The sequence below is a fragment of the Cupressus sempervirens genome, chromosome 11 (genome assembly GCF_028749045.1).
Source record: "Cupressus sempervirens isolate cs-2001-9-10 chromosome 11, ASM2874904v1, whole genome shotgun sequence".
Lineage (NCBI taxonomy): Eukaryota > Viridiplantae > Streptophyta > Pinopsida > Cupressales > Cupressaceae > Cupressus > Cupressus sempervirens.
Window position 1 is genome coordinate 449,024,268 of NC_143128.1, and position 25,761 is coordinate 449,050,028.

Here is a 25,761-nt window from a genome sequence, read left to right on the forward strand (position 1 = left end):
TTAAAAGAATGAAAGCTTCCAGGTGCTTTAAAATTGTTATTATTTAAAGTGAAAATTTAGTTTACTTTTACATTACTCATTTTGAACTGATAATCGCTTTATGATTTTGTATATAATAATGTTTTCTTTGATCATCTTTTTTATATGACATTGAAACTATTTGGACCCACCATATGTAAAAGGTACATAATTTTGTATCATTGCTACATAATTTTTATTTTCTTCCATTTATTGTACTGTATTAAAGTTATTGATCTAACAATCTATTTTATTTTTTAAAGGTGGAATTTACAAGCTATGGAATTAAAAAATAAATATTTTGAGGAGAAATTTGGGAAAAACATTTTTGACACTGGCCTACTTCTGAAAAGAGCATCAAAACATTTAAAGACTGTGAGGGATCAATATATAAGGGGTCTTAAGGAGAACCCAAAGTAAAACCATCCTCCTATGATTCCACTAATGGAGTGGAATGAAATAATAGAAGATGCAAAGGAGAAAAGGCTATGTAAAAATAGAGTAAATGAAGCAAGATAGGGCAAAAAAGGTATGTCATGATTGTATTAAGTACATTGTAATCATGCACTAATTAGTGATATTTGTAAATATATAATCTAAGATGTTTGAAATTGTTCATAAATTGTAGGACACATATGTGGCTCCAAAAGTGAGACTACAAAAGGTTGGCCAACACAAACTTGGATTTGGTGGCTATATGAATCTTTAGTCTCGACTTGTAAGTAGGAGCAATGAAATTTCATATTAATTTTTTTATATAACGTTGCAAAAAATTTTGTTTAATGAAACCATACATGGATAAATGACAATATTTAGAAAAAAATATAGAGTACAGAATTCAATGTGGAGCTCATAGACGAAGATAAAAAAATTGCCTTGAAGGAATGCTATAAAGTTGCGGTTACACGCCTACACGAAGAATCTGAAAGCCTTGCCCAAGAATCCAATGTACCAAATGATATCTCATAGGTAAATTGGTCAGATGAAAAGTAAATGAAATTGAATAGTTGAGAAGATTCTTTTTTGATGTTAGTTTTGAACATAAATTGACTGCATAACAATGTGCATAACATTTTACTACAACCTTCACATCCTATCATAGAACCTACTCATGACGAAGGTCATGATGTGCATTATAGTGGTGGAGGTATTAATTTTCTAGTGGAAATTAATTATGCAATTATGAATAAATATTTTAGAGCATGTTGAACATCATGGTGAAGGAGTGGAGCATATTCCAAGTGTTCAACATGTTGATGTGGCAGTGGATCAAAATGTTAATGTACATGATGTGGCATTGTCAGGTAAGAAAAATGCACGTTATGTTGTACTAGTAGTTAATTATAGACTTGTAACAGTTAAAAAAAGAAAAAGAGTATGCCAATTTATCTCATTTACTTGTTCTTGCAACAGAGCCCCCTTTAGTGTAGTAGCCTCCTGCTCCTCCAAAGAGAAGGAGCCATCATAATTTGACATTACACGTGCCAGAAGAGGAGGACAATGAGGAAGATATGGATGCTCCTATGAGGATTTTTCTTAAGAGAGCTAAGAATTTTTTTTTTTAAATGATGTTTTAAAAATGCTTTTTGATAAACCTTGTTGGATAATGAAAGAACTTTGTTTTAAGTAATTATCTATGAATGATGCGTATTAATATTGATTTTTATTTTATGTTAATGAATATTGTTATGTGTTAATGAAGTCTTGATTAGTATTGTGTATTAATGAATTTTATATCATATTAATGAATGTTATGTGATTGTATTGATTGAATGTTATAGTTCATAAATGGATGGATGAATGAATGAAGTATGTAATTAGATGATAATGGGTAATTTAGATTGATGTTAGGGGGAGGGGGGTGAGGCCAGATGAGCTTCCACCTTCATGTGGTTGGCCTTGTTAAGTAGAGAATATTATAGTATTCTTGAAACCAAGTGAAGCTCAAACTAACATACCAAGGAATCGCAAAACCCAAATCCATCTACCTCTCATCTTCTCATCCCAATAAACCAAGAATTATTTTTTGCTTCTATTAAAAAAATTTCTTCTATATAAATATAGTGACTATATGTGCATGAAAAGTTAGTGTCAACACTCTTGTTGTCTCTGACCCAGGAGAAAGGCAACATTGATCTGGCTATTCAATTATATTTGATCGCTATTGAGGTATGTCTAAAACCGTAGTCTTTTAGACCTTTATTGTAATATTTTATGATGGTGATGGTTCATTCAAACTTTTCATTAGTTTATTTTACATTATGGACTTGAGACTTCTATGTGGTAATTAGATGCTTTATTAAATGGAACATGTATATATGGAAATCTTTAAATATGTGTTATGCTTGATATTAATTTTCAGAAGTCTATAAATGTGTCTTGCTACATCTTTGATAGCTCTAGGGTTTATTGGTGTTTTATAAGTCTAGTTAAATGTGATTAATGACTGAATAAAATTTTGTTTAACATACTTTCACCAGGTGAATCAATAAAGACAATTTAAGTGGGGGGAACCGAATAAGGGAAGTGGAGATTTTTCTACTAACCTACAAATTGTCTGGGTCACATGTACCCTGAACAAGTCCTTTTTTTTTTTTTATCATGTGGAAGGGCTTAGGTTTAACTTGGAGAAGAAACTGTCAAGTAATGATAAAACAACCAATATGAAGTAACATAATAAATTGTTTTAAACATTTACAATGAGAAGTAAAGGGCTAATTGAATTATATTGACATGAAAAACTTTTAAGTTAATTGGAGTTCAATTTCACAAGTTAAATGTGGGAAAAATACAAGAAAATGTAGCAACTAAAACTCTGATAAAATACTATAAAACATACAAAAAGAATCTATGATAGTTATTTTTATGCCAAATTTATTGTATAGAAAAAACAATAGAGTTCAAGCATCAAATGCAATACATAAAAAAAATTCAATATTACTTGTTACTCTCAAAGTCTAAAATTGTTCATTCTTGGAGAGTATGAGTAGAGAAACTGATGTGAAAATGAAGAAAATAGTTACTCATAGAAGAAAGTAGTTATTTTTAATAGTCCACAAAAACCCACAGATTGATCAGTAATATCTAAGGCTAGTTTTTTGACCAAAAAAGTAAGCTAATATAAAATCTATGTTCTAGTTAGATTAGCACTGGCTACTAGTGGTTTTCAGTTATTCATGTTTAAACATAAGTTTTTGCTGAGTTTTGCTTCTATAATTTCAATTTGTTAGTTCGACTAGCACATTGATATCTGATCTGAATTGTGTGCAATGACTTGCTCTTTTGTTACAAAGGTCGAGATTAGTGCTCATTTGAAGGTAAATGTATTTTTGAGAGTCATTTTACATGCATCCCATTGAACACACACCACATAATGTGTAGGAAGTTCCATTTAGAGTTTTCTTTACAAATGTTGGACCTTGGAAGGAATTTTTATTTATTAGCTAATTGGGATATGCATTTGCTTTACTTATGTTGTTTGGTGGCTAGTTGATCAAGTCTCAATATTTTCCTCATCTTCTATTTACATTTTTTTTAATTTATATTTTTCCAATTTTGTTTTGAAGTTACAACCAAACTTCTGTGATGTGTGGTCCAATATGGCTAGTGCACACATGCAGAGAGGAAGGTTGAGTGAAGCTATAGAGACTTGTCGTCAAGCTCTTCATCTAAATCCTCATCTTTTAAGCCTCTCTCACATTGAAATTGTACATTTTGTATGCACTTCAAGACTTGCCTAAATTCTGTGGTTGTAATTTTTTTGGTACACTATACAGGTTGATGTACATAAGAACCTTGGAAATTTGTTGAAGGTGCAAGGATTAACTCAACATGTAAGCTCTATGCTTTTTCTCTTGATACTTTGCTGGCTGATATAAATTCAATACTTGAATTCTAGAGTTCTTAGCATGGTCCAGGGATTTGTCTTCTAAAATATTGTACTTTGGCCTAATTGGTAAAGTTTTATGTTGGAAATTGCTGAACATTTTTTATTATTTTAACATGAACAGGCATACTTATGCTATATGGAAGCATTGCACATACAACCAACTTTTGCAATTTCTTGGTCAAATTTGGCTGGCCTGTTTATGGAAGCAGGAGATCATACAAAAGCCCTTGCATATTATAAGGTTAGCTATTATTCTATGTGTAGTATATTTCACACGTCACTTGGGGTTTATCCATGATGGAGCAGATGTTCTTAATGAACAAGATGTGCAACAAAATTGTAGTTTTTAATTCTCATGGGTGTCTTTTCATCTGGAAAAGCATCCTAGATAAATTTATTATTTTCATTCTAAATTGGTTGGTTTTTATATGCAGGAAGCAATCAAACTTAAACCTAACTTTGTTGATGCTCATTTGAATCAAGGTATTGTTCTTAAGGTAAATTTTTGTTGTTTGGAGCTCTACTATTCACTTTTAGCTATGGAAAGTTGTGCTCATGTTCATTTTTTATATATATCCAATGTCATGCTATGGGAAGGCCCCAAGAGAAAATTATATGCTATAAGCAAGCCATTAAAATAAGACCAAACTATGCAATTGCTTATGGTAAGTATTCCTTTGAAAATTTAGGTGATGGATTTTTTAGAGGGGCTTGGATAGGGGCTAAATCACACAATTGTCATTTATTGTATTATGTTATGTTGAATCCTTGTTTGGTTGTATGTTCTATGTTTTAGATGATATTTTCTTGCATTCCTAGCTTTTAAGACCTGCCTAAATATGGTGCTTCCTAATAATACCTTTCTCATTTCTGCTTGTCCCATCTTTTTCTTTCGTGAAGGTAAACAGACTGGGGCACTAGTGTTGGCATGCATGAAGTATGTGTCTCAACCTATAGTTTTCCCAAGTGCTTGTTTTTTCTCAAGTCCTAGCAAGGAGTCTGAACTGAGTCTTTCATGTACCATGGTCACTCAATTAGTGTCCCTCACCATTGTACTTAGTCATCTAGCTAGCATTAAGCAATGTTGTGAGGCTACATTTATACAATCTTCACCACACTTTTTAAAGAAGTAGTAAACTATATTTTTATTTGCACAATTGGACAAATGCAGTTGATTCCACGAGTTATGGGTTACTTTAGTAAGAAATATCAAGCACAAGACATCTTAGGTAACTAGTAAGGTTGAGTTTAGTGACAGGGAGTTGGTGGATATGGTATGTTTTGTATTGCAGGGAATTTTGTAAGCATTTATTATGAAAAAGGTGAACTAGACTTGGTGATAATGCATTGCAAGAAAGCTATAATGTTGGATACAACATTCTTAGAGGCCTACAACAACTTGGTGAGTACTACACTAACTATAAGATATTTTCTCTGAGTTATTTATTTTTTTCCAGTAGATAATTGTCTGAGGTGAATTTAGTCTATAGTTGCACAATGTATTATTCAAATTAATAGTGTCCTTCTTCCTAATAAATATATTTATGACCTAAATGCAAACTCTTATTTTATTTTTTCTAGGGAAATGCTCTGAAAGATGCTAGAAAAGTGGAAGAAGCCATTCCCTATTAAGAGGTTAGACTTATGTTTCTTTAAATCATAACATATTTTATGTTCTACTTATGTTGCAACCTAGTTGATTGCATTGACTAAAACTTTTTATAATGTTCTTCAATGTGTTCTATTCTCTTAATTCTTGCATTTTGAAGATGTTCCTTGTATTTATGTGTATTCATGTCTTACACTTCAAGAAAATCACCCTCAAGCACTTACTAATCTTGGAAATATATATATGGAATGGTAAGATAATATTGGAAAAGTGGTTGTATTCTTGTGATGTACACATGATTTTTTTTTCATTTACTTAATGTTGCATTTAAAGCTATCATTCATGTTAATCTACTGCAGGAATATGATCAATGTAGCTGCTAACTTCTACAAACCCACACTAGCTATAACAACAGACTTGTCTATGCCTTATAGTAATTTAGCAATTATTTATAAACAACAAGTAAAAAAATGCATCCATGTTATCCTTGTTCTATAGGAATAAAGATATTACTTACATCTAATTTATCATACTACTCATATAATAAGTAGGAAATTAAAGGTGCTTCTAGGAATCTCTTTCCAAGTCAATAAATTTATATTGGTAGGGGCATTATGCAGAAGCTATGGCTTGCTACAATGAAGTTTTTTGCATAGATCCTACATCAGTTGATGGTCTAGCTAACATAGGAAATACATTAAAAGAGATAGGTTGTGTTAGTGAAGCAATTCAAGATTATATATGTGCTATAACATTTAGACCTACCATGGATGAAGCACATGCAAACCTTGCTTTTGCTTATAAGGACAAGTGAAGATATAGTGTATGTACTTGGTGATGTAATGCTCAAGTTGTTTGCAAGTTATATAACAGCTAAGTTTCTTTATTTCTACATTCTTGTAGTGGCCATGTAGAAGTTTCTATGAAGAGGTACAAATAGGCATTAACACTACGATCTAATTTTCCAAAAGAAACTTGCAACCTTTTACATACATTATAGGTTTGCTTGTGTCTGTTGTTTATTGTGTGTTTAATATTGACCTTTTCCGAGCTTCCTAGTGCTCAATTTTTCAATAGTGCAATGGTCATTTCCTTTACTTTTTGTTATTATAAGATTTTAATGTGGATGTGTAAATTATAATGATAGCAAGCATAGGATCATAGTGGAGTAGGTGGATAACAAAAGCTTTTTAATAGCCATTATATATATATATATATATATATATATATATATATATATATATATATATATATATATATATATATATATATATATATATATATATATATATATATATAACAAGCTTGGAAATTTACAAACCTCTTAAACTAGTTTAGATTTTTTAATTATGAGATGCATCTACATGAAACACATTGAGAAAGAAATCTTCAGATGCCTATCTAACTTATGTCATAAGTCCATTGTAGAAAATTTTAGGTAGAAGGTTTTAAGATACACGTGTTAGTATTAAATCAATGCATTTATTTTTTAAGCATTGATTAGTAGAATATGGATTTCATGTTGTATCTTTGATAAAAATGTCTAATTTTGTTTGTATCAGTGTGTATGTAATTGGGAAGATTGGGATAGCAAGTTTATGGAAGTGGATGGAATTATTAGGCAGAAAATCAAGGTTCTTCTAGCTGCAAAATTCATTTAGCAATGTGGCTTTATAGTAATTTATATCATTTCAGTTGCTGAATTGCTCTGGTTGATAATATTATTGCAGCTTTCAGTTTTCCTAGTGTGCAACCATTTCACGCAATTGCATACCCCATTGATCCCATGCTTTCCTTGGAAATTAGGTATACTTGTTTTAGTTTTTATCATATGTTTTGAATTTACAAATCAACATTGTTGTGTTTGTAAAGTAACCAAGTGTTTTTTTATAGCCATAAGTATGTAGAACATTGTACTTTGATTGCATCTTGCTTTGGTCTTCCACCTTTCAATCATCCTCCTCCTATCCTTGTCAAGAGTGAAGGTGGAAGTGGCAGGCTTCGAGTACGGTATGTTGGACATCCATTTTTTGGTTACTATTCACATAAATTTTCTATTAAGTTGGGTCAACTCTTGCTATAGTTTTGTTAAAAGTGTTTGTTTGACTAGGTACATGAGTAGTGATTTTGGTAATCACCCACTTTCACATCTCATGGGATCTATTTTTGGTATGCACAATTAGGAGCACGTTGAGGTTGGTCTCATACATGGCTTCTAATTTTGTATATATTTTGTATAAAAGTACTGCATTGTGGTTGAGATTTATGGTTTTATGATTTTCAATCATGTGGGTGGGGATGTACAGGTATTTTGTTATGCATTGAGCCAGAATGATGGTAGTGAATGGAGGAAATGCATATAGGAAGAAGTAGAACACTTCATTGATGTTTCATCTTTTTCATCTAATGTAATTGCAAGAATGATATCTAAGGATAACATATAAGTTCTTGTCAACTTGAATGGATTTACGAAGGTAACCTAGAACTATTTCATTTTAAACTCAATTGTTTTAGCTAGTGTTTGAGATACCCAAGGGACTTATTTTTCCACTTCCTTGAAATGTATAGAGCGGTCTATTGCACATGGATTTTTTGTTAAATGGAACTTTTGTATGCATCCTCTTGTTTATGCAGGGTGCTTGGAATGAAAGTTTTGAAATGCAACTAGCACTAGTACAAGTATCTTACATGGGATTTCTGAGTACCACTAGTGTAGATTATATTAATTACTTAGTGACAGATGAGGTAACCAGATTAGTTTGAATATAGTTTTGAAATAGATAAGAATGGGAGATGGAGGCACTTGTAAAGGGGATTTTTTTATTGATGAGCAATGAACGATATATTTTATAGGATTAATATCTTAAATATGTCTATGATCATTGTTATTTTTTGTGTATTAACCAAGAAAAATGGTTCAGTATAGTTTTTTTCACGTATGTGCTTTGCACATATCTATTCAGAAAAGCTTTGGTGTGGGCTCTCCCTATGGAAGCCCATAAGAGGATTATTTTCCATTTATTTAAATATTCTTCAACAAGGTTTACAAGCCTACTCTCTTGTGGATTTGAACCTCTAACCCCTCCTTTATGGAGTACACATGGCTTATATCATATTGGATCAATAGATAATGTGGAATTTAGCAGTCCTTGCCTATGACTCAACAATCTTTCATGAATTTAAGTGTGATTTATCCCTTCCTCATGAATGCAAAATTTTTTACTTTAAACTAGTAGTTGTAGTCCTCCATCCTTTCCATAGTGGATGACTATTCATGAGAAGAAGCTAGGGATATATTAAAATTTAAAGAATAGTTGGGAAATGTTTCTTCTCAGTTAATATGGAGGATGAATGTAGTTGAAGTTGGGTCGGCATTGGATTCCTTTTGTGGTTTGAGGTATTCTAAATAGTTTGTGAATGTTGTAGTCTACCATGTCTATAATTGATGCCTTACAATTTTTCTCTATTACTGCTAGCAGCTATTATGCTCAGACTGTATTGATTTTGAATATTATTTCATGATTGTAGATATGAATCGATCTTAATTATTATTTTCACAATTTTCCCATGCAGTGTTGAACTTAGTAGTTTTCTGGGCTAATTTATTGCCCCACATTTGGTAATCAGTTTTTGCCTTCCATGGATTTTTCTAGTTAACATTTATTTCAAGATAAAATTTCCTTCCATAAATAAATTACTATATGTTTATTTGATCGAGAGGCTTAAAATTATTGCAAATCAATTTTTATAAGGTCTTTGAATAATGTAAAGCTACACTTGGTTTCTTCTTCTTGTTGAATTCAACACTTTTTAAATGTTGTTTCTAGTGTTGGACTTATCACAAAGAATTGAGATAAGTCTTCTCATCTAGGTCATTTTGGAGGCATTTAATTCAACCTATAATGCCATTTCCAAAATCTTACCACTTGAAAGTTAAATCCCAAGAGGCTATGCACATATTGCATGAGTTGCATAGAGATTTTTCATTCTTTGGTTTGTGTATGGTATTTTGTTAAGGGAAATGTTACTGATCTCTAATTTATAGTTGGAAGCAGCTATGAAGTGGGAAGTTATGTCCCAAAGCCTTCCTTGCATTTCATTTCAAAAGAAATTTTATCTTTTCAATTCCCATTTTAAGTTTAAAATCTTGCAGAAAGATCCAGAATTCACAAAGGCTATTCTTGGGGATAACTTAGATGTTTTTCAAAAAATTCTTAGAAGATGCCATCAAGAAAGGTTGCAGCAAAAACGTATACAACAGGAAGAATTAGTAAGTGAATTTTTTATTCTTTATTGACCTTGCACATTCTACTTATGGTTTTGAACTTCTAGGTTGTGCTTGTTTGAATGAAGGTTTTATCAATGGAAAAAATAATTCTATGCTTGCTTTGGCATCTAGATTTTCCATGGTAGTGCTTATTGTGCTTAATGAATTCATTTCAAGTTTTCATGTATTCTTGTAGATGAATTAAATAAGTGATGTTGTTGCTTAAATAGGATATTGATTGTTTGTTTCTCTATTTGTTGAAGAATTTGTTTTATCATGAAAAATCCTCTTTTGATTTTAAAATTTACTTAGAATGTGTAGCAATCTGTAATTGGTACTTATATTAATTCTAACCTTTATCTTGAAACATATAAAGTTTTGCTTGTTTAAGGTACTGCTTCTTTTTTCTTTTCTAATTCTATAAGGGCTTTGTATGTGGTAGGCACTTCTTAATACTAATCCTTTTGATATTGTTACACAATGGAACATTGAAGAAATGATTCGACAGGTATGAATAATTTGATCATAGTGAAGATTATAGATAAGTCATAGAAGCATAAACTATATATTTTGTTATATATGGCTAGTATACAATCATAAATAGCCTGTTGAATACATTATAGATAAAAATGTGAGTTAAATGGTAGCTTTAGTTAATTTACCTTATTAAAATGTATATGCATCCTTAAAGAAAAATCAACAAACCAAAATGATCTAATTGAAGTATTGATTTCTAGGAGCTTCAGGATCTACCTATATTTAATGTTTGAAATTTGGTCATTTTTACTGGACCTAATAGGACCTCAGAAATTAGTCTAGAGGAGAGGCCTAAAATTCACGATGTGTGATTATAAGTTATGAAATTTCCTATAGAAAAACATTTCTTAAAGAAAGGTAGTATAGATTATATGCATATTTGTCTATAGCTTCTTCAAAAGACCTTGGATAAGTATTTCTATGTAATTAAATCATTTCCATGATCATCTTCTGATGTTTTCTATAAATCTATTTTCTATGAATGAAAATTTTATTGATACATAATGATCTTTGTTGTATAATTGATTTGATCATCTATTTCATATAGTCTATATTGCAAATATATCACTGAAACTCCTACTCATTTCTTAAGCATTGTGAAATTACTAATCAAGATAGTTCAAGAATATATCCTAATAATAAAATGACCAAAATCAAAGAAATGATGCATCTTTAATATAATTTTGCTTGTGAAGTGCAATGTATTTCATATCTTTTGTCAAATCTAGTGGGTGACTTATTTTAAAAGCATCAATTTGTGTCTCTAATCCATTGTTGATCTTTCTTCAGCATTTATTTTCCTTAAGAAATCATGCAATGCTACCCCTAATTGTCAGACATTGAAGAATTTCCTAGTCCATAGCCCTTAAATAAACAATGTTGACCAAGTTGAGATTAGAAACATTATTCAACACACTTTCACTTATTTTTTCCACTTCGGCTTCTACATCAGCACTCACATAGGGGATAGGAGCCCACAACAAAGATGAAGATTGTTGATTTGTGGTGCAAGTTAATTAGTGAGGAGGAGTTCTTAAACCATATTGTGTGATCAACAAATATGAAGTGCCTCACACCCTTGTAAGTATTTCAATATTCTTAGCTTCTTTGAGACATTCTATAAAATAGTTCACATGCCTTACCTATGATTTGACATTTTGCATGCATCCTACACTCTCTCATCCAGCTGATGATGGATTACAAAGAGTGATCTAAAATAATGAAGTCCAAAATGAACTTGCATTACAAATGGATTGTGGAAATCTGATATTGTTAATTTTTCATGCATGTCTAGGAGGACAATCACAACTTAAACATCATGCATGTCTAGGAGGACAATCACAGCTTAAACATATATGTTTAAGTTGTGATTGTCCTCCTAGACATGCATGAAAAATTAACAATATCAGATTTCCACAATCCATTTGTAATGCAAGTTCATTTTGGATTTGATTGTGTGTGTTTTTTAGCATCATCATTTTAGATCACTCCCTGTAATCCATCATCAGGATGGGAGAGTGTAGGATGCTTGGTAGTTTTCTACCAAGTATTAGTCAAAATTTTGACCAATGCTTGACAATTTTCTACCAGGCATTGGTCAAAATTTTGACCATAATGCTTGGTAGAAAAGTGTCGAGCATTGGTTGAAATTTTGACCGATACTTGGTAAAAACCACACCCAATAGTTCTAAAAGTTTTGACCAGCGTATCGGTCAAAATTTCAACCAATGTGTGGCAGTTATCCACCAAGCATTGGTCAAAATTTCAACCAATTCTTGGTAGAGATTGTAGCAAGAATTTTAAAAGCTTTCAACCAACATATTGGTTGAAATTTCTACAAGAAAATTTTTGACCAATTGGTTGGTCAAAATTGCAACCAACCTAGGTCAAAATTTTGACCAATATTCATCAAAAAATGAGGTCAAATGTACTAATGAGGAGAATTAAAGTTATTTTGAAAATAGAAGATTCCTCTCACATAGAAAATTATGCCCCTCATGTGAGACAAAAAACCTTTTATTTTATTTTTAAAATAAGAATAATGCTTTATGTGTGCACAGTTAGGATAACTGGGACTCGAGGATTTTTATTTAATTAAAAGGGAGCAAGTTCTTTCAGTTATATAAAAGACTTAGGATAAGATGGTCAAACCATAGGTTATAATTGAATAAATAACAAATTGATTTTTTGATCAAGAATAAACAACAAATAAATTAATAAAAGATGTTAGAAAGGGGGCTCATAGTCTAGATGACCACTTTTTGGGTGATTACATTTTCCCCTCTTCGACTAATGTATGATCAATCTAGGAACACATTACATCAAGGAATGAAGATAGCAAGATACCAAATAGATAGAGAAACCTTAACCTGCAGAACAAAGCACAAAGAGATAGCAAATCCGGAATGCATAATTAGTTAGCAACAAACTAAAAATAAGGAGAGATATATACAATATCAATACCCAATATGAGCATTGATATGTCAAGCCAAGTAGCCAAAGCAAGTAGATGAAGCAAGAGAAATTATACAACCATAGAAAATAAGAAATTTGCAACAATGACAGAATATTCCTACCACCTTGGGATAAAACTTGAAATGAGATAGATGCATAAATGAGCTAGGTATGATCAAATTAAGATAAGCCAAATTCTGTGATGATAGATAAGGGATTAAGACCAAAGAATGACCACCGAGCAATGGAGATATGCCCTAGTTTGATTAAATTTGATCAAGAAGATAAAGCATCAGAATTAGGTCAAAACATGAAAAAAGATGAATTGAAATGAAATAGAATGAAGAAAAAGAGGTGAAGAGAGTAAAAATGATGAATAAATGAAGGAATGATGAATTCCCTAGTAAGATTCAGAGATTAAGCCTTAGAAAGTTAGTCAACTATGCAGAAGAAGGAAGAAATTTAAAAACACAATTTTGACTAGTAAGATCCAAGGAGTTCAAAAATTAGGTAAAAAAACATGTCAAAATGTTATATAAGGGGTCCAAAAGGGTAGATAGATGTGATGATAAGATTAATCCTTTTGATGACAACATATAAAAAAGGTAAGAAAAAGCCAAAAGATGACAAGATATGATCAAGAAGAAGTGAGAGAAGATGAACACAATTAGCCAACATGTCCATTAAAGGTAAATAAGACTCTCTCAACACACAAAATACAAAGTTAGTATGTAAAGGTGCAATTGCAAGGGTTATATAAGCAAGTCCTATTTTTAATCATCAAGCCTTATTAAGGACATTGGAAGATCATACAATCATCACTAGTATAACTATGAGGATATGAATATGATCTATATCAAATATAAATATGGGAACCTGACCTATGCATCAAAGAGATATAAGTCGAGATGATGATATGGTTAGATCCCTAGGTTTAGCATAGCAAGATTATTCTTGCATTGAGACACAAAATGTTGAGATGGATGTAAGAATGCACTTGCAAAAAATAGACAAGGATGACATTTTGTGGATCCTTAGTGTCAAGTGGGTCAAGAAAGAAGCTCAAGACATCTAAGATTGACCAAAGTACACTTGTAGATAGAAATAAAAAGAAAACATGCCCCATGCCCCCTAGTCCTCTGGTTCATGACATCATTGAGAGGCTATTAGGGATAGAATACTCAAAAAAAAAATCATCATAGACCTCACATGTAGAAAATAAGTCAAGCAAGTTTCAACAAATGTTTAGTTTAAGTGTTTGTGTGTGTGTGTGTGAAAGTCATGTGACTATCTCTTTAGGACTCAAGTCTACCAGTAAGAAGTATCACACATGCTAGATTGTAGCCAAAGTATCTGATAAGCATTGAGAAACACTCAATGTCAAGAGAGGTGTTTAAAAAAAATATTAAGCAATTTGCCAAAGAAACGCCAATGCAACAAGGAGACCTTGATAAGCTACTAATGCAGGAGTATCCTGGGTGTAAGAGAAATCTTGCATCACCCAAAAATATTTCCTTTTTGTTTCTTAAATAAGGGTTGTCTCAATGCAAGGTTTTTTTCTATGAAGGCTTTCTACTTAGTAAATTAGTCATATGATATTAGAATTTCCTAATTTCAAAGGTGGATGTTCATCTTGGATATATTAGCCTACTAGTTGAGGCTCAATTCCATATCATGGGTACTTATGCATTTAATGCAGATTTTTGTATGTAATTTTGGTATTAAAACTTTAGGATTATCATTAAAGACCTTAGAGGCCTAGATGGGCTCCAAAATGGGGTCAACTAGATCTTGCATGAGTCAGACCCTAAAGATCAGAAGTTTTAGATTCTGAAAAGTGGTTATAATAGCCAATTGGAGTAATAGTTCAAAAGTTATGGCCTTTCAAAGTTGGGTCAACCAAAATTTCCAAAATAAGTGTCAAAGGTGTATCGTGCCAACTCTATATGCAATTTTAGAGGTAATCGGTCTCAAGGGTTAGGGTTTGATGTCTAGAGACTTCTAAGGAGGTGTAAACATGCTTATTTAAGGAATCCTCATGGATTTTCTAGGACAACTCTGGGTGATAGTTCATAGCTCTATATTGAAAATTAGTGTAAGAAAGGTGCCTATGTGGGTTTACATATTGTATTTCAAAATTATATAATTTTTCATTTGTGGAGATAATAAGAAGCCCATATTTTGTTCTCACAAATTGTTGTTATTTCTTTGTTTTTTTAATGTGTTTATGGTATTAAGGGGAGCACCCTTCATCAACTGGTATTAGATTTGGAGTTCCTAAGTGTGTAAATAAATCACCTACTATGAGGCAATTACACTAGGACTATGGTTTTGGATGAGCATATAGATAGATCAAAGATTGTGAGGCCATTTGCACCAAGGTTTCAATAGAAGTGTAAAAATGCTTCCACAAAGAGAGCATGGTGGAAGAGCTATAGGTTGTACACCTTATGCTTTTAGATCCCTCCAAAGATAGATGCAAGCATTAGAAGAACAAATGTATAGAGGAAAAAATCTTGTCGTAAGAGATAAAAGTGAGGATGAGGATAAAGAAGAAGAAAATGATGAAGTAGATGCAACTTTTAATAAAGAAGAAGAGAGACTTTTTAAGGACATCTCCAAGATTGGAAAAAGACCTAAGTTTGAGGTTCCCACATTTTTGGGAAATCTTAACCTAGAGGAGTTGATCGATTGGATCAATGAATTGGAGGAATACTTTGAGTATGAAGATATTGAGGATCTTGATAGGGTCAAGTTTGTGAAGGCAAAACTAAAGGGACATGCAAAGATCTGGTGGCAGGAGACTCAATTGGAGTGAAATAAAAGAAGGAAAAAATTACTAGATGGGATCAGATGATAGCTAAACTAAAGTGACAATTCATTTCCATGGGTTATGAGCTTGATCTACTAAAGAAAATGCAAGGGTTGAAGTAAGTAGGAAGATCTATTAAAGAGTATACTATGGAGTTCTATTGGGTTCTCGTTAGAAATGATCATGAAGAAGCTGAGAAAGAGAAAGTTGCCTATTATCTTAATTAGGTTAAGGCCAAGAATTTAGGAGGAACTGAGTTTGGTTCAAATGGTCACTATTGAGGAGGTGTATCATTTTTCCCTAAGAGTTAAGGAGAATTTGAGCAAAAATTTTGATAACAAAAATAGTGGTAGAGGTACCAGTGGAAGATCTGGTAGGTGGTCTTATGAAGGCTAAAATGATGATCAAAAGAACAAGGATGAGGCCAATAGTAACAGTTTGAACTGGAGGAGAAACAATTCTAATCATTTTCATGATCAAAATAATAGAGATCAGAGGAAGAGGTAGAGGGAAAGGATTTGGAAGAGGATGTTTCTGTGGAAAATTTTTTCACTATAGAGAAGGACATAAAGAATTTGAGTGTTCCTAATTCCAAGGAAGAACTAAAGGCTAGGCCAGAGTTGTGCATGTTGATGAAGATGTCAAATCATCCCATTATGAAGACATTAAAAGAGGAGAAGTCCTAGTTCATAGGAGAGGCTTGTTTAGTGGAGAGAATGAACCTAATCAAAGGAGGTGTTTGTTTCACACAAAGTAAAAATGTGAAGATAAGTACTTTGATGTGATCATTGAGTGGAAGTATTGAAAATATGGTGTCAGAAAAGATGGTCACAAAGTTAAATCTTAAGAGCCAAAAACACCATCATCCATACCTTATTGCCTTGGTGTGGGATGACCACAAGGTCATGGTCAATGAGAAGTGCCTAGTGAAATGGAAGCTACCAAGATGAGGTGCTTTGTGATATCATACCTATAGACATATGTCATATCTTACTAGGGGGCCATGGCAGTTTGACAAGAATGTTGTACGTGATGGACAAGAAAATACCTACACTCTGACAAAGGATGTAGTGAAATGTATGTTAAAGCCATTGAAGGAGAAAGAAGAAAAAGTATGTAGTGCTACCAGAATATGTTTTGTTGATGGGAAGGAGTTTCTCAAAGGTATGAGGTGTGAGCACGTGTATTTTTTTGTAATCTCAAAAGATGGCAAAGGAGAAGTAGAGAAGGTACTTGCAAAAGTTGCATATTTGTTGGGAGAGTTTCCTGATATTGTGTTAGATAATGTAGTTGATAGATTAACACCAATGAGGAAGACCAATCACCACATGGATTTGATTCTAGAAGCTAGTTTTCCAAATAAGGAAGCACACATAATGACATTAGTAGGAAGTGAAGATTTGAAAAAACAAGTGCATGCATTATTGTAGAATAGGGTTGATTCAAGAGAGTCTGAGTCAATGTGCTATATCAACATCCTTAACACCAATGAAGAATGGAGAATGGAGGGTGTGCATAGATTCATGGGCTATCAACAAGAACATAATCATGTACATATTTCTATTGCCATGGATGGATGATATTATGGACTACTTGATCAGAGTTGTATATTTTAAAAAGATAGATTTAAAGAGTGCATGCCATCATATTCACATCAAATTAGGAGATGAGTGTAAGACTTCCTTCAAGATCAAGGAAGGATTTTACGAGTGGTTAGTCATGCCTCGTTGGCTAACCAATACACCAAGCACTTTCATGAGGCTCATGAATGCGGTACTGAAGGAGTTTCTAGGTAAGTTTGTCATTATTTACCTAGATGATATTTTAAACTTTAACAAGGCATTTGAGGAGCTTTTAATGCATATTCGTAAGGTGTTTGATAAGTTGAGTGAAGTAAAATGCTAATAAATCTATAGAAGTGTAGTTTTGTAAAGAAAGAGATGGTGTACTTGGGATTCATAGTATCAATAGAAGGTCTAAAATAGACCCTGAGAAAGTGAAGGTTATCCTTGAATGCCCTACTCCAAGGAGTGTGATTAAGGTAAGATCTTTCCATGGACTGTCTAGTTTTTATAGAAAGTTTATTAGAGGTTTTAGTAGTATTTGTGGGCCTTTGATTGAAATAATGAGAGGGGATAGGAAAGAACTAGTTAAGTAGATAGTAGGAATAGATATGAGTTTTAATTTGTTGAAATATAAAGTTACAGAGTAACCTATTTTAGCACTTCCAAATTTTAATAAGGTATTTCAAGTAGACCTTGATGCTAGTGGTACAACAATAGGAGCTATTTTGAGCCAAGAAGGTAGATATGTTTCTTATTTCAGTGAGAAATTAAATGATGCAAAAAGAAAATATTTTATTTATGATCACAAATTTTATGCTACAGTTTAGGCATTAAAGAAGTGGAGACACTATCTTCTTCCTGAGGAGTTTTTTTGTATGCATATCATCAAGCTTTGCAATATTTGAATAGTCAAGAAAAATTGAACCAAAGACATTTGAAGTGGGTCAAGTTTTTGCATAGTTATACATTTTTTTTGAAACACAAGAGTGGGAATTCTAATAGAGTTGTAGATGCTCTTAGTATAAGACAATTTTTGCTAACAAAGATGCAAATTGAGGTGGTTGGTACAAGGAATTCAATAATTTGCATCTAGAGGATCCTAATTTTTGTGAAGCTTGGAAGGCTTGTACAGAACCTGTTACACTTGATAGGAAAAAGTGGTTGGATTTCATAATCCAAGATGCTATGTTGTTTAAAGGATGTCAATTGTGCATTCTTAGAAGTTATATGCAAGATGTTGAGCTATCATTTTACACAATGCTTAATGATAGGAATCCTTTCAAACTCCTCTCTTAAAAAGCTAATTTAGGATCAACTCCAAGGTTCTAGATGATCTTGCAACCTACTGGAATCCACTCAGTGGAAGATAAATATGAGTGTTCATGAGGATGCCTTTGTTGATTCTTAAACAATTCAGATAAGATTGTGAATCTTCTTACTATCTCAAAATAACAACCTCACAAAAAGAAATATATTTTTCTATTTTTTAATGAATGGAATCTAACAATTTAACTATATGAATTCCTAAATTAACCAAGGAATAGTAAAGAAAATAACAAAGATAGGGTAACAAGAAATTTAAGCAAATGACTTGAAAAGTAAAATCCTAATAGACATAAGCCACAAAAACAACATGTCTACAAGTTAAGCCTTTGAAAATATTAGTAGGTAACCAATAAAATAGGAGTAGTGCTTCCTTAATTCCATTGATGCAATTGTTGATGGGAATTTAGTAATCATAAGATGTTTCACTTTTTATCAAGTTGCAAGGCCACCAAAAGTGTGCCCATGCAAGACAAAAAGCTATGTAGGAACAATAAGGTGATCTCTTCTTGAACTAAGTATGTTAGCAAAATTTGTAGAACTGTAGCAAACACTAGAATTAAAAGATTGCACAAAAAAAAAAACAATAAAACTATTGGCTCAATTACATTCCATGAACATACATTCACAAAATATAACACAATTAGACAAGAATCACTACACTCCAAATGTGAGCACCAATAACATATATTATTGTATCAAAATAATGGCCCAAGATACATGTTACATTCTTGAATTTATAATAAATCTTCTCCTCAATTTTTGTTGAGAGTGAGAGATATCTTTATGCAAACATATGCTTCTAAACTAATAAAACAAATCTATTTATGTAAAAACTAACTCTCTAATTGGTGCTTAGTAGGACTCCATCCATATTTATATCATCAAATGGATGATTGAATATTTAAATATCTTTAAAACAAAGAAAGCATGAGAAATTAATAAGAAGAATTCCATTAGATGATGTAGGAGTGTTTGGAAGTGCCAAAAATAGAAGCTCCATCTTCACTACATGTTTGTAGGAGTTAAACTACTGTCAGAATGCATTTTCAATGCATGGAAAGTTCTAAATTTAGAAGTGGCAGTTAACTATCGGTGCACCTTTGACTTCTTCAAAAACCTCCAATGCACCTCTAAAAAAGTGCACCTCAGAAGCATTGCATCTACATGCCTGGCACACCTGTGCACCTCGAAAGCAAGTTCAAAAAAATACAAAATTTCACCAAGTGTTAAAATTGAAATTCTAGCTTTTGGGTTTTGTTCCCCTTTATACCAGCACTACATCTAATTATTTGCTCTTGAATTTCTCAATAATCTCAATGACTTGAGTTGCATCTAGAAAATCTAAAGCTTCATATATGTCCTTCACTTTTTTTCTACAATTTACCTCGATATGAGTATCTACAAAATCTTCAAGTTTCACATCCAAATAAAGTAATGCTTCTTCAGTCCTAAATGCTTGTCTAATATCATTATCATTAGAAACTTCTTCAAAAAAACTCTGGATTTTTTCAACAACTACTTCTATAGTCATCAATTTGGCCCTTGAATCATCTTCAAAAATATCTAAGCATGCATCACTATAATGTTTCTCTGCCTCCAAAATTTGCTCTTGGGTTTGATCCTTGAGCTTATGAATATCTACATGTGATGTTTCCATTACTTTATTTGCATCCACAATCTTCTCTATCCAACCATCAATTTTATCTAACTCTTCCACTATATATACCTCTATTAACATTTGATACCTTTGTCCATTGATTGACTATAGTGCTTGCAGGTCATTGCCCTAGGTATGCACTTCGACCATTAAACCAAAATCTTGATTCAAAATGTCAACTAGCTTATCTACATTATTTTGCATATGGTGTAGCAACTTAAGATTTCCTTGTATAATCTACACACCTTTCTCTTCAAAACTTTGTCACCATTGCTAACAAGCTTTCAAAAATGGGTCTAGCTATATTGTCTCCTTATCTCTTTTCTCCAATCTCATATTCAAAGTCTCTTGAAGATTTTTAGGATCTAAGGGACCAAAAACTTCATTAGATATCCTTTTAAGATCTCATTCTAAATCCAAAGTGTTATCAATTCTATGTCATCCTGTTCTAAGTGCCTAAAAACTTCTTTAATTCTATTTGTCACCGTTAACTTTGCAGTGTCCAACATGGGTTTCCCAAGCACAACCTCCCTAATTTGATAATCTTTCAAAGACAATTCATCACTATATATATATATATATATATATATATATATATATATATATATATATATATATATATATATATATATATATATATATATATATATATATATATATATATATATATATATATATATATATATGCGAAGGAGGGATAGCAACATGGGAAAATAAATCCTGATTCTAATTACTCATAATAAAGACTAATGCCTATGCATCTTTTGGTGGTGACTTGGGTTTCATGAGAACTTCAATCACTACTCTCATTATTTCTTCCTTAGAATCATATTGTTTCCTTTTTTTTCTAATCACCTCCTTTCTCAACCATCTTGAAATATGTTCCATCAGAGATTTGCCTTTTGATAGTGAAGGAGTTTGTTCTGCTATGCTCTTCCCCTTATCACTCCTCTTTGAAGTCTTCTCCTTTTGTGAGAGATCCACATCGAGAGTCTCTATATCTGTTGAGCCTAGAGTTCTCATCTCTGTGTCTTGGGAAGTTTTTTGAGGCTGATCACATATTTTCCCTTCCTCTGACACTTCATCAATGGATATTTTTGTGGCTCTTCCTCCTATTCTACTTGGACCTATTCTTCTTCATTTCTTGGAAGCAAAGGAGTAGTGAAACCTTTATCCATGCAAAATGTAATTTGATTTGGTGATGATGGAACTACTTTATGTCCTTGTGGTTGTGATGTAAATTGACTCCAATCCTCCCATTGAGGTTAATTAATTAGAATATCCCATATCTTATCTCCTACCAATTCAATTCCAATCAGCATAAAATCAAAATTTGACATTTGAAAGACATCAGTCCCTTCACCCTCCTACTCATCAGTCCATTGTTGCAACTCATTCTCTGAAGTAGTAGACTGAATAGGCTACTTGAGAATGGATGGTGGTGTAATGGTGAAGCTTCTTCTCTATTCTAACTTTGATTCTCTAGCAAGATGAGTCCTCCAACTCAAAGAAAGGTTATCTTCTTCATCTTTATCATCTTCTTCTTCCTCTTCTAGAATTACTTTCAGACTAATGGAAAAGGAATGACTCTCCTAATCACCTTTTGTATCCTCTTGATCAAAGTTTTAATCTTTCTTCTTTTAGGAGCTAATGGGGAGGCTTGCACCTCTTTTTGAGGAGGAGACACTTCTTATATTGTTGCTTCAATCCCTCCTTGCCCTTGATCTAGCAGTGGCACTTGAGGATTATCCTAGGTTTATGTAGCTTCTACATTCCTTGACCCTTGTACATTTTCTACCCCTTCTTGTGGCACTAGTTGAGTTGGCTTCTCTTCTGGCTCAACTTGTTGGGGAGAAGTTCTCTTCCTCTTTCCTTTACCCTTTTGAGCCTTATAATATCCAACTTCTCTTTTAAGTCGGTGCACTATTTTTGGCCTCACTAGGTACTGAGTTGTAAAAGTGAGCATTGTTACCTTGGCTTCTCTACCTCTTTTTAGGCAGGTTGTAGCATGGAAGACTACCGCTTCATGAATTGGATCCAATTTGAAAGGTATTTTAATCCAATCCTTAGTCAATTTGGTGACATTTCTAGCCCTATGATTAATATCTAAGTTTTCTTCCTTGTCAAGCTCAACATTCATAATGGGTCAATCAAAAATATTGTCTCTACTGTACTATGGATCAAGGATATCCTTAGTATCTTGTTGTACTACCTTTATAGGAACTTTTGTCTTCGAAGCACTACTTTCCAAATAGAGAGTCATCCTATAATAATCCCTTATACAGTTATTGTAGTTGTCTACTACGTTCATCCAATGGTCCTCGATTGCATCTTCATGTTGGAATGTTTTTCCTGCTAAGTACTACACTCTTCCAATGTTATCAAAATAAGGATGGGCAGAGTTATATTCCTCCAAGGGATATTGATCCCACTCAAGCTCAAAAGATGGAATATCTTGTCTCTGGACCACACTAAATGGTCCTATAGTAATGGGCCACACTCAAGTTATCTTATGCTACTTCCTTACTCTATAATATGCATACAAGAGTTGTTGAGCAATTTCCAGCAATATAAGTTTATCGCTTGGATACCTAGGGAGCTTCTTGGGATTAATAGTCATACTCACTACCCTTATATAAGTGAATGTTTGAAATTGGATGTAATAGGTACCAACTTTAAAATCTTGGTTGGTACCTCATCTAACATCCTTTTCGCATAATCCCCTTCAATGAATTGAATTATCACAAAAATAAAATCATCATTCACTATCATGTATTTCTTGTTGTACTCTAGAAGCTTTTTCTTTACTAATTGGGGATATACTATATAGGGCCATGCATTTGCAGCTTGCATGTTGCCCTTTTTAAACAATCCTAGATAATCTATTGCCCTTGCCACTAATAGGTACACCAAATAAGATGTCATGTAGAACTTATAGTTGTTCTTAACTATCACCACCTACTCATCCAAATTCTTAATAAAGTGCACCATCCATATGTTCAGGTGTCCCAATGTTGGTAACCTGATGACTCTACTTAAGATTATTATAGAATATCCAATATCCACTTTCATATAACCCCTTGTCATGTTCACTTTTCCTACTTTATGCCATACACGAGTCTTCTCAATGAGATATAAGGACTAGATGATTTTAGACACTTCCTCTACATGTTCCCTATGTCATCTTTCCACCTGGTGATAGGTTAGTCTAATAAACTAATCTATCCTCGAAAGATGGAATACCTTCTCTATGTTCTTAGGTAAAAGATCTAGTATGATCTCTCCATTTATACTCTTCACAACCCTTTCCTCAAAGACATAGTTTTCTGCTAGTCTTATAATCAACTCTGAGGACTATATCGATACTGGGTGTGATACTGCATTGACTAGCCTTGATCAAATAAGAGCAGATATCAATAGGGACCTCTCCATAGGTTTATTGCACAACACCAGGAATGCATTCCATTCATTATGGCCAAGTTTTGTGTCCTAAATTTTTGAATAGTCATCTTGGAAGTGTGACTTTGTAGGAACACCTTGAAACTTGAAAATCACTTGTTTCAGGTGTAGTGAGGGAGGATGATGAAGAAGCCATTAAATCTGCACAAAATCAACATCTATTAGTTTGGAGTTTGAAAAAACTTAATTAATATAAACCCTAATGATGACACAAAAAAATAGAAACCCTAATTTCAAAAGGACATCTAAAAAACCACATTCTAACCTTGATATGTAAAAAAGAGCACACATGGCACACCTTAGAGGTGTGCTAGGTGCGCTATCTCTTATGGAATATTTTATTAAGGGTGCTCCTAATGGTGTGCGCTAGTTGTGCACCCTATCAACACTTGTAGCATAAAAGGGGTGGGCATTTAGTGCACCTCATGGGGTATGCTAAATGTGCACCCTTTAATCCTTTAAGGGATGCTTTCAATGTAAAGGTGTGCAGTTGCGTATCTTTCTCCAGTGTTAGTTTTTTAAAAATTTTTTAAGTTTTTAACATTTTGACAACAAGGTACACTACTAGTGCACGTTAGAGGTGTGCCAGATGTGCACTTTGTTTATTTGGATTTTTTAATGTGTGCTCTATGCAGGTGTGAGGGTGGCTTTGGTGCATCAGTGCACCTGAGGAGCTACATAGGTGTCAGTGTTGGAGTTTGGAGGAGAAAATAAGGTAAGGAGAGTGAGGGGGTCATGGGTTTTATAGACCTGGGGCTTAGCACACCTCTTGGAGGTGTGTAGTGTTGGAATATTCAAATATGAAAGAATACTTATGAGAGGGGGGGTGAATCAGAAGTATTGTGCTTTGATCTTTAAAACCTTTTATCTGAAAGTAAATTGCATGCATATGAACAAATCAAACAATTATAAGAAACACATATGCATCACCACATAACACATGAGATTTTGTAACCCAAAAACCCTCAAGAAATAAGAAGGTAAAACTGGGGTGGGGATGATACCCACAAAATCACTGCAGTAATAATGTTCAACCACTTCTGATGGTCTGCCCTATTAAAGGCCTACCCTATTAAAGGCTTTACACTGTATCAATAGTGACCTGGTTAAAGGATTTTAAAAACTTAACATGAAGTGTCACCCTGTTAAAGGATTTAATCACCTAATGAAAGGATCTTCAAAATAGCTGCTAAGATAATCTATTACCATAGGGTTTTCTTTCTAATACAATTTCTAGAGAGTATTAGGTATAATAAACCTGATAGCTTACAATCCTTCGATTGCTTAATGTAGGCACTTGATCTTCTTTCTATGAACTTGATCCTCTGAGATCTGATACTCTTTGTTTTGAAATAGTTTTCCTTACATTCCCTCATCCATCCAAACTTTTTGTTCAATGTGATTTCATCTTCCTTATAAAGACATTTGAAGACTTAGGGTTAGGTATGGATCTACGATCTGTATTGAATCTTTTTTTCCCGCTCATTCCTTGCATTTCACTTATTGGTTGCATGCCTTCTGCATTTTTCTTATTGGTTGCATGTAGATTACATAGGAAAAACAAAAGATTCGATCTTATCATTTAATCCTTCAAAATTCGTTAATATTTTGGCCATGAAAATGATTTACATCAGAATTTGTAATGTTACAAACTTATATGTGCATTCTGTGTTGCTCGGCACTTGTTGTTTCCTGATGCTCGGTACTTATAAAAAACTGGCTTACTCGACATCATCTGTGACTCATCACTTAAATATCACTCGGCACTTGTTTCATGCTCAGCACTTGAAGTCACTAGGAATCTGTTCTTCACTCAGCACCTGATCTTCACTCAACATCTAAAAGTTGCTCGACATACATGGTGTACTCGTCTCCAATGTAGAATGTGATTAAGTGTGTTGGCACTCAAGTGTCAAAAACCATTATGAGGTTAACATGTAGCTATGTTGCTACATAGCTCTAAGAGGGAAACGCTTTCCTCTTCATTGCCTTAGCACACTAGTGCACCTAGGGAGGTGCACTAGGTGCATATTTTTTCTTGCAAAAATGACTTTCTCGCTCAAAATTCTAGTTTCCAGAATCTACTTTTTCAGGCCGGGACCCAAATTGGCCAAAGAAATTAGGAAAAATCCTAAAAAAGACTCAAACCCCAAACTAGGGATTTGAGT

The 25,761-nt window shown here is 33.0% G+C and overlaps 1 pseudogene; it reads left to right on the forward strand.

Moving 5' to 3' along the window:
• Positions 1-523: 523 nt before the first annotated feature.
• LOC149530347 (uncharacterized) lies at positions 524-24,307 on the forward strand (annotated as a pseudogene).
• The last annotated feature ends 1,454 nt before the right edge of the window (positions 24,308-25,761 follow it).